The following is a 9,470-nucleotide window of genomic DNA, read 5'->3' on the forward strand; positions in this document are numbered from 1 at the left end:
CCTCAAAAAAAAAAACTACTTAAGTAGTACTTTAAAGTATTTTTACACAAGTACTTTACACCACTGGTTATCAACTATAACAAGTTAAATATTTTTGGTGTTCTTCTTGGTAGTTATTGTCGACTTTCCCTGTGAGTTTACACGTATCGTTCCAATCAAAAGCGTCTGTGACATTCTAGAAGTGTGGCGTACGTTAGTTTCTTTGGACTGTGGTCTGTAAAGATCTTTGTTTAAAAAAAATGTTTTCTAAGTATTGTGAACTTGATGGATATAAGTTATTGTTTGATGTTGTATGTGTGGTTCTGTTCCTCTCCTATCGTTGCTGTTTCTGGATGTTGCATTATGCTAGCGTGATAACGTTGACCAAAGATTTCTCAGTCCCGAGGTGCATACGAATCCAACCGCCTCATGCAGTACAGTGTCCTTATTAGGATAGTCTCAGTCTTGGGCTGAGATTGAGGCTGTCCTAATATGGACACCGTATATTTGAGGCTTGCAGTATTAAAACAGCCTTCTCTTGACGCTCTTATCTGAAAATGCATCACAGAAAAGTCAGTATTCAGACTTGGGCTCTTAAAAAGCTATTACAACTCTTGGAAGAAAACATTTATTGGAAGAACTTTTATATATTTTCATGGTCTTTTGTACTAAAATCTGCTCACATCTTGTGCACTAGAGTGGGTGAGGGCATCATTCTAGACATACAGACAGACAGACGGTCATTGTCTCCAAGAGTTGGATCATATGATATTGTACTGTGAACAAGTCAAACACTGAGAAAAACAAAACCTAACTGAAAGATAAGTAGCCAGGGCCCAATGTCCACACACCCTTCAAAACATATGGTACCTAAATAATTATTGAATTGTATATTTTGTGAATAGAGTCATTTGTAATCTAAAAAAACAAACATATAATGTATCAAATATGCTAATTCTACTAGACTCATTCTGCATCCTAAGAGATGTTTATTGGGAGGAAAAAGATGTCCAAAGTTACGTTCTTGCATTATTTCACAATAGTTTATTGGTTTAGGTATTCTGCATATACACTAAGTGTACAAACATTAAAAAACCTTCCTAATATTGAGTTTCACCCCCCTCATTTGCTCTCAGAACAGCCTCAATCTGTTGGGCATGGACTCTACAAGGTGTCAAAAGCATTCCACATGGATGCTGGCCCATGTTGGCTCCAATACTTCCCACAGTTGTGTCAAGTTGGCTGGATGTCCTTCGGGGTGTTGACCCTTCTTGATACACATGGGAAACTGTTGAGCGTGAAAAACCTCATCAGCATGGAATTCTTGACACTCAAACCGGTGCGCTTGGCACCTACCACCATACACTGCTCAAAGGCACTTAAACCTTTTGTCTCGCCCATTCACCCTCTGAATGGCACACATACACAACCCATGTCTCCATTGTCTCAAGGCTTAAAAATCCTTCTGTCTCCTCCCCTTCATCTACACTGATTTAAAATGGATTTTACAAGTGACATCAATAAGGGATCATAGCTTTCACCTCGATTCACCTGGTCAGTCTGTCCATAATGTTTTGTACACTCAGTGTATATTTGACCTTATGTATTTAATTACATTGAGCTAGATAAAATATACATTTCTTTGTGAAGTTGTATGGATTTGTAAAAATAAACCATGTGTTTTTTGATTTAATGTTACAATATTCGTTCCTACTCAATAAAAAGCCATATCTGTTAGCACGCTTTGGTCTCATTTCATATATAATATTTATCTATTTTGTTTTCTTAAAGTAAATACTATCATACGATTAGCCACCTGTAACAAAATATGAATCCGCTTTATACACAATATTTTCAGTGCCAATATCTAGTAATATTAACACACAGTTATTACATTGTCTTCTCTTTGTGGTGCTGGGAATTAAAAAACACTACTTCATCCTCAATTATATAAAAGCTACATTTACAGGAGTATTTGTTTTATACATAACTACATAATAGAAATGACTGCATAGTAGAATCATGTTCAGTAGGCAAGAAACAGAAAACGCTTTGAAACGGTACAAATGAAATGACTGTTCTTGTTGGACCTCTTCTGTTTCAAAGCGTTTTCTCCCGTTTTGTGCCCCGTTTATCTCCTAAGGCCTACTAGTGTTCCATACCAGGTAGAACACTGAATGTGCCCCGTCTATCTCCTAAGGCCTACTAGTGTTCCATACCAGGTAGAACACTGAATGTTCTATCTCCTAAGGCCTACTAGTGTTCCATACCAGGTAGAACACTGAATGTGCCCCGTCTATCTCCTAAGGCCTACTAGTGTTCCATACCAGGTAGAACACTGAATGTGCCCCGTCTATCTCCTAAGGCCTACTAGTGTTCCATACCAGGTAGAACACTGAATGTGCCCCGTCTATCTCCTAAGGCCTACTAGTGTTCCATACCAGGTAGAACACTGAATGTGCCCCGTCTATCTCCTAAGGCCTACTAGTGTTCCATACCAGGTAGAACACTGAATGTGCCCCGTCCATCTCCTAAGGCCTACTAGTGTTCCATACCAGGTAGAACACTGAATGTGCCCCGTCTATCTCCTAAGGCCTACTACTGTTCCATACCAGGTAGAACACTGAATGTGCCCCAAATAGCATTATTTTCCCTACATAGTGCATTACTTTGAGCAGAGCCCTATGGGTCCTGGTCAAAAGTAGTGCACTATATAGGGAATAGTGTGACATTTGGGACATAATGGCACATTTTTTGTTCTTAACTGGCTTGCCTAGTTAAATAAAAGGTAAAATAAAAAATAATCACTGTTGTGAGGTCACCGTGCAGTGTGTTGTTATTGATTGAAGGGTCTTCCCTAGTTACCACAGCCACAAAGTCATAAACCACTCCTATTTCTATTGATCTTCTTAAAATGGGATTTTTTACCTAACCTTAACTCGGGGTGGCAGGTAGCCATTGTCAGAGGCTGTAGACAGAAATGGACCAGCGAAGGTAGGAGTAGTTCTGGTGGTAGGAGTAATATTTCTGATGGTAGGAGTAGTTCAGGTGGTAGGAATGGTTTTGATGGTAGGAGTAGTTCTGATGGTAGGAGTAGTTCTTGCGGTAGGAGTATTTCTGATGGTAGGAGTTGTTCTGATGTTAGGAATAGTGCTGATTGTAGGAGTAGTTCCGGTGGTAGGAGTAGTTCTGGTGGTAGTAGTAGTTCTGGTGGTATTAGTAGTTCTGGTGGTAGGAGTAGTTAGTTCTGGTGAGTAGTTCTGGTGGTAGGCGTAGTTTAGGTGGTAGGAGTAGTTCTGATTGTAGGAGTAGTTTTGGTGGTAGGAGTAGATAGTTCTGGTGAGTAGTTCTGGTGGTAGGTGTAGTTTCGGTGGTAGGAGTAGTTCTGGTGAGTAGTTCTGATTGTAGGAGTAGTTCTGGTGGTAGGAGTAGTTCTGATTGTAGGAGTAGTTCTGGTGAGTAGTTCTGATTGTAGGAGTAGTTCTGGTGAGTAGTTCTGATTGTAGGAGTAGTTCTGGTGGTAGGAGTAGTTCTGATTGTAGGAGTAGTTCTGGTGGTAGGAGTAGTTCTGATTGTAGGAGTAGTTATGGTGGTAGGAATAGTTCTGGTGAGTAGTTCTGGTGGTAGGAGTAGTTCTGATTGTAGGAGTAGTTCTGGTAGTAGGAGTAGTTCTGGTGGTAGGAGTAGTTCTGGTGGTAGGAGTAGTTCTGGTGGTAGGAGTAGTTCTGGTGGTAGGAGTAGTTCTGGTGGTAGGAGTAGTTCTGGTGGTAGGAGTAGTTATGATAGTAGGAGTAGTTCCGGCACTCCCCCGGGTGAGGAGGATGAATCTGTTGCGCAACGAAACAAAGTGTATGTTAAAACTAATGCTGCAAAACAGAGGATGAAAGCGCTGATTGTGTAACTTTTCATTTTCAGTCAACCCACAGCTTCCATTTACATGTTTTACACAGAGCTGGCCATTACCACTTGGCTGCTGCTGAAAAGCCCAGTTCCGACAAGTGCCTCGATCCTTTATTGCTGGTGTGGGAATGTAGTACCACTCAAAGGGGGTGCGACGGTTATTTCCGTCCCCTCAGTGCACTGTATGTAGGCGACACTAACCATAGAAAACCTTGTAGGAGGTGGATCACTTGTTCATTTCACTCTACACACTGTTCACAGCAGAATTTAAACATTTGTATCCAACTTGTTAAATGGTGATGGAGTAATATTTGTTGGCTACATAGCCTGAGGAGGAATCTTTGTTTCTGGTATCCTGTGTTCCCAACTGGTGGGATGTAACCCACTGGTGGATCGCAGCCAATTCCTACTGAGTCGCAACCGAAGGTTAGGCGGTATAGCTAGAAACATTGTTCTGTTTATCTTGAGGTTGGAATGAAAATTGTGCATCAGCTTCAGGTGATGAATCATGGAACAAAATAAGTTTAGGAACAACTGCAGCAGAAACCATATCCACAAAGAGAAGTATGTTCCCAAATAATGATTTATTAGAAGAAAAAAGGTTAATAGTATGCATGACTGACAACTACAGATAACTGTTGTTTAGCAAATCGACATGTATTTTTTTCTACATTAGATTCATAGGAGGTTGGTGGCATCTTAATTGGGGAGGACAGGCTCGTGGTAATGGCTGGAGCGGAATAAGTGGTAAGGTATCAAATACATCACGTGGTTTCTATGTTCCGGACAGTATTATGAGCCGTTCAGCAGCCTCCTGTCATTAGATTCTAGTCTTTTCCCTTCTCTCTTCAGCTCTATACCTTAATACACCACTATGAGTCCAACCACTGTAACAACAGACCCTCATGAGCACTGCTGCTGCTTTTGAGCCTCACATGTTCCAGAGAGAGGGGGGATTTTCTGGGGGCACTGACATTAGATCCCACCTCACAGTCTTGGGGTATGGAGGAGTGCAGGGAGAAGGGGAGACGGGAGGTGGAGGAGGGAAGGGAGAGTGGGAGGAGGGAAGAGAGAGGGGGAGGAGGGCAGGGAGAAGGGGAGACGGGAGGTGGAGGAGGGAAGGGAGAGTGGAAGGAGGGAAGAGAGAGGGGGAGGAGGGCAGGGAGAAGGGGAGACGGGAGGTGGAGGAGGGAAGGGAGAGTGGGAGGAGGGCAGGGAGAGGGGGATGAGGGCAGGGAGAGGGGGATGAGGGCAGGGAGAGGGGGAGAAAGGAGGAGGGTGAGGCAGAGGCAGAGGGTAAAATTGATTGTCCACAGGGGCTTGGGAAGCTGTTGAATATGAGGGGTATTACCGCCCCGGCACTGCAGCCAGATGGACAGCAGATGACTTTTGTTCCGACTAATACTCTAGTCTGGGGAGGCGTGGGGAGACAGGAAGAAGGAACATTTTGGAGTGCTGGACAACTTACATCACCCACTCTGTCTCAGGGATAGCACCATATTCTCTGTCCTCTAGTCAAGGCCTACAGCAGAACAGTGAGAGTAAAAAGACAGCAATTCAATGTCAGACATTGATAGTGTTTTTAGATAAGGGATTCTAAAACTTGTGTATGAGGAGTAAGTAGGCCAATTTTGTATGTAGGAAATAAAAACAAGTAATGCCAACAACAAAAAAAATGAATGTAACATTTTTAGTATATTTGAAAGGGGTAGGGGGTAAAAAACATGACACATTTTGACCACTAAAAACACAGTTTGAGATATTTCCACACTATGAGATTGGAATAATACTGTGAAATTTTGAAAATTATGAAAATTCCCTGGTAGTGTAAGAGCTGTTTGAAAAGACCGCCTGAAATGTCAGCCTGTTTTGGTGGGATGGTGTTTTGACCTGCCTGGTGACATCACCAGGTGGTAAATGAGTTAATAGACCAGAAATGAAGTGAGTTCCAAACATCTCTGCCAATTACAGGTCGTTTTCAGTTTTCCCCTCCCCACTCAGACCACTCCCAGACAGTCCTAGCTAAATTCTTGCTTGGGAAATTGCTCTTTCCTAAGAAGCTATTTTTGTTTATTTTTAAAATCATTTGAATTGAAGACAATCACAGTCAGGTACTTAATTGTTACCCAGAAATGATTTGATATTGACCTTTAACAACTCCATAAGGTTTAGCACCAACCTAGTTTGAATTGCAAATTGTGGATGAACAGCAACCTCACTTCCCACCCTTCCCAGTTTGCCAGTTATGCACTAATATGTATAAAAAGGGGGTATAGCTGCGAAAAACAAAACAAATAATGACATAATGTTCTATTATTGTTTATAATGACAACCCTTATCAGACGGTCACTATAGAGGTACTATAATTATATGTATTATTATGTAACAACACCTGATCTAAAGGATCCAAATGTTAACATGTATTTTGAGGAAAATCATTTTGAACCCAAATAGATTAAAACACCTTTGAAGTCATTTTTTTCTTTTTATCTTTTATTATTTCCACTTTCCAGTATGATAACCTTAACCAGTTTATAACCTTAACCAGTTTATAACCTTAACCAGTTTATAACCTTAACCAGTTTATAACCTTAACCAGTTTATAACCTTAACCAGTTTATAGCCTACCAAGAGCCTCCCCAAAATACTGGACTCATTTAAGTCTTCATATATGTACCATACACAACATGGAACAAAATATTTGATTAAATCATCAAGTATAAACCATGAAAACAAATATTGAGCGTGGTATACCGTACATGTGTGAGGCTTAATGTGATAACTATACTGAACAAAAATATAAACGCCACATGTAAAGAGTTGCTCCCATGTATCATGAGCTGAAATAAAAGACTCCAGAAATGTTCCATACGCACAAAAATATTGTTTCTCTATATTTTTGTGCACAAATTTGTATACATCCCTGTTAGTGAGCATTTCTCCTTCACCAAGATAATCCATCCACCTGACAGGTGTGGCGTATCAAGAAAGCTGATTAAACAGCATGATCGTCTGAGACAGCTGATGAATCAGAGGAGTATTTCTGTCTGTAATAAAGCCCTTTTGTGGGGAAGAACTCATTGTGACTGGCTGGGCCCCTACCCAGTCATGTGAAATTCATAGATTAGGGCCTAATGAATTGATTTATGAACGGTTACTCTGTAAAATTGTGGAAATTGTTGCATGTTGTGTAAATATTTGGAGCTGTTTTCAGTCATAGTTTACACCTAGTTTATGGACTAAACAACACTTCCAGGGTTGGTCCAGGATTATGCCAGAGAGGAAGAGGAGACGTGAGAGGTTTTACTCTTCCCAAAATCTGTCCACGAAAAATAAACACACAAAATGAGACATTTTTGTATGTGGGGTCAATGAGAGAGTGCCGAATTTGGTTAAAAGAAAATATAATATTTAGTTATGTATGGCTTATTTGATCGAATATACGTTTTGGTATGGTTAGGTTGTTACGAGGAAAGCACTGATATAAGTTGATGCACGTGGCATTTCGGCAACTTTAAGAAAAACAACTTCATATCAGAATTGTGCCTGTCGTCATAAAGATAGATAGAGGACTCGTCATTGATATAACTTGTTTTAACATGGCCATTGCCATTGAGGGCTTCGACAACTTTGAATTAGTCAAATGGTGGGGATTCCTATGAGTTGGGCGCAATCAGCCAATGAAGAAGAAGAAAACTGAGAACTATAAAATGAAGACAGACCATTCTTTCACAGACGCTATAATGGCACAGATACAAAGATGAGTCCTCTATCTCTCAATTCAATTCAAGGGGCTTTATTATACAGTGTTGTAACGATGTACAAATGGTTAAAGTACAAAAGGGAAAATAAATAAGCATAAATATGGGTTGTATTTACAATGGTGTTTGTTCTTCACTGGTTGACCTTTTCTTGAGGCAACAGGTCACAAATCTTGCTGCTGTGATGGCACACTGAGGTATTTCACCCAGTAGATATGGGAGTTTATCAAAATCGGGTTTGTTTTTGAATTCTTTATGGATCTGTGTAATCTGAGAGAAATATGTGTCTCTAATATGGTCATTCATTGGACAGGAGGTTAGGAAGTGCAGCTCAGTTTCCTCTATCTCTTTTGACTGTATCACGTATCAGCCCTCTCATTGGCTAGAATGGTCCCACCAGATCTCGCCTCCTGCCTACCTGCCTTCCATATTTGAGGATATGTATTTCCATTGTTAGAATGGTCAATCAACGATCTTGTCAATATAATAGACAATCTTTGACTGTGCTTAGTCTGTGTCCGGGAACCGCGCCGTTATCATTTGGGCGGCGTTCAGTACAAAAAAACGGAGTGAAACGTTCAATTAAACGGAAACGTTACTGTTCTGTATGGCCAGTTAAAAAACTGGAGTGGTTGGGTTGTGGGTTCAAAATGCACCGCTGCCCTTTAAATAGGCATTCGTCACTCATTGTTTCCAGCCACACTCTGATACACCCACCAAACTGATTAAATATACCTCAACGTCTGTTCAAGAAAGTTGACCAACGTTTTGGGGAAACGTGTGGTTCAGTACAAACCGTCACGAAACGTAGTAAATGTTGAATCGAACTGAAACACTCCTGGAAACTGCCCTGGCTGTCCATGAGGGTTTGGTTATCTGGCATTGCTTAGGTTTTACTACCATCTGCTGGTTGAAACATATATGCACATGATTCATATTTTCCTCTTGAGTTTGAACATGAATTTATGTGACCTTGGATTGTAGTGAACATCTTTCGATGAGTGTGACTTCCTCTCTTAATCTTTATATGGCTAGATGTACATGTCCCTTCCCCATGAAACATAACATATGTGGACATATGTTATAGTTCATTGTAAACTCTACATATGAACCCTTTTCTTTATAACACTTAAACCATTCAGAATAGGCCTAAATCCAAAGCACAACATTTGCTCTAACCAAAAACCCAACCTAAACACAGGATCATATTAATCTGGAATAAAACAAAATAAAAACAGGCCCCTGAATCAGATAAATGCAATCAATATCTGTTAAAAGAGGCTATACAGAAGTTGCTGGCTAAATGTGAACCTTCAATTTTGGCTTTAGTATTGTCTGCATGGCTCATTAACTCATAAAATCTGAATATTTATGCTAACAGTAGAGCCCCACAGTGGAGATGTCCTAATACCCATAAAGCATAGCGGTCAAACAGGAAAATGGATCCAATCGTTTTTCCACCATTCATTTTTTCCATAGGGGATGTTAGAAACACTTAAAATAAGGGTTGTGTTTTCTGTAGGCTTACCCAGGCGTGACATTTTGATATCCATGTAAATCTCTCTCGGACAAGGTGACTTTTATCAATATATTTATTTGGCTCTATTTCCTCTCAGATTTGAACATGCTAATTAGCATCAAAGTAGACATCATGCAAGATTACAAATCCCTGCAAACTCCTGCACGTCATCTCGAGCTGACACCTTTGCTAACAGGTATTGTGTCAATTTAAAACTGGCACAAGACAGTTCAAAGAATTGCCCATTTAAAGAAATGTAGCTAAATTATTCATTACTACACTTAGCTAACATTAGATAGTTCATCCAGAGA

The sequence above is a fragment of the Oncorhynchus gorbuscha genome, unplaced genomic scaffold (genome assembly GCF_021184085.1).
Source record: "Oncorhynchus gorbuscha isolate QuinsamMale2020 ecotype Even-year unplaced genomic scaffold, OgorEven_v1.0 Un_scaffold_587, whole genome shotgun sequence".
NCBI lineage: Eukaryota > Metazoa > Chordata > Actinopteri > Salmoniformes > Salmonidae > Oncorhynchus > Oncorhynchus gorbuscha.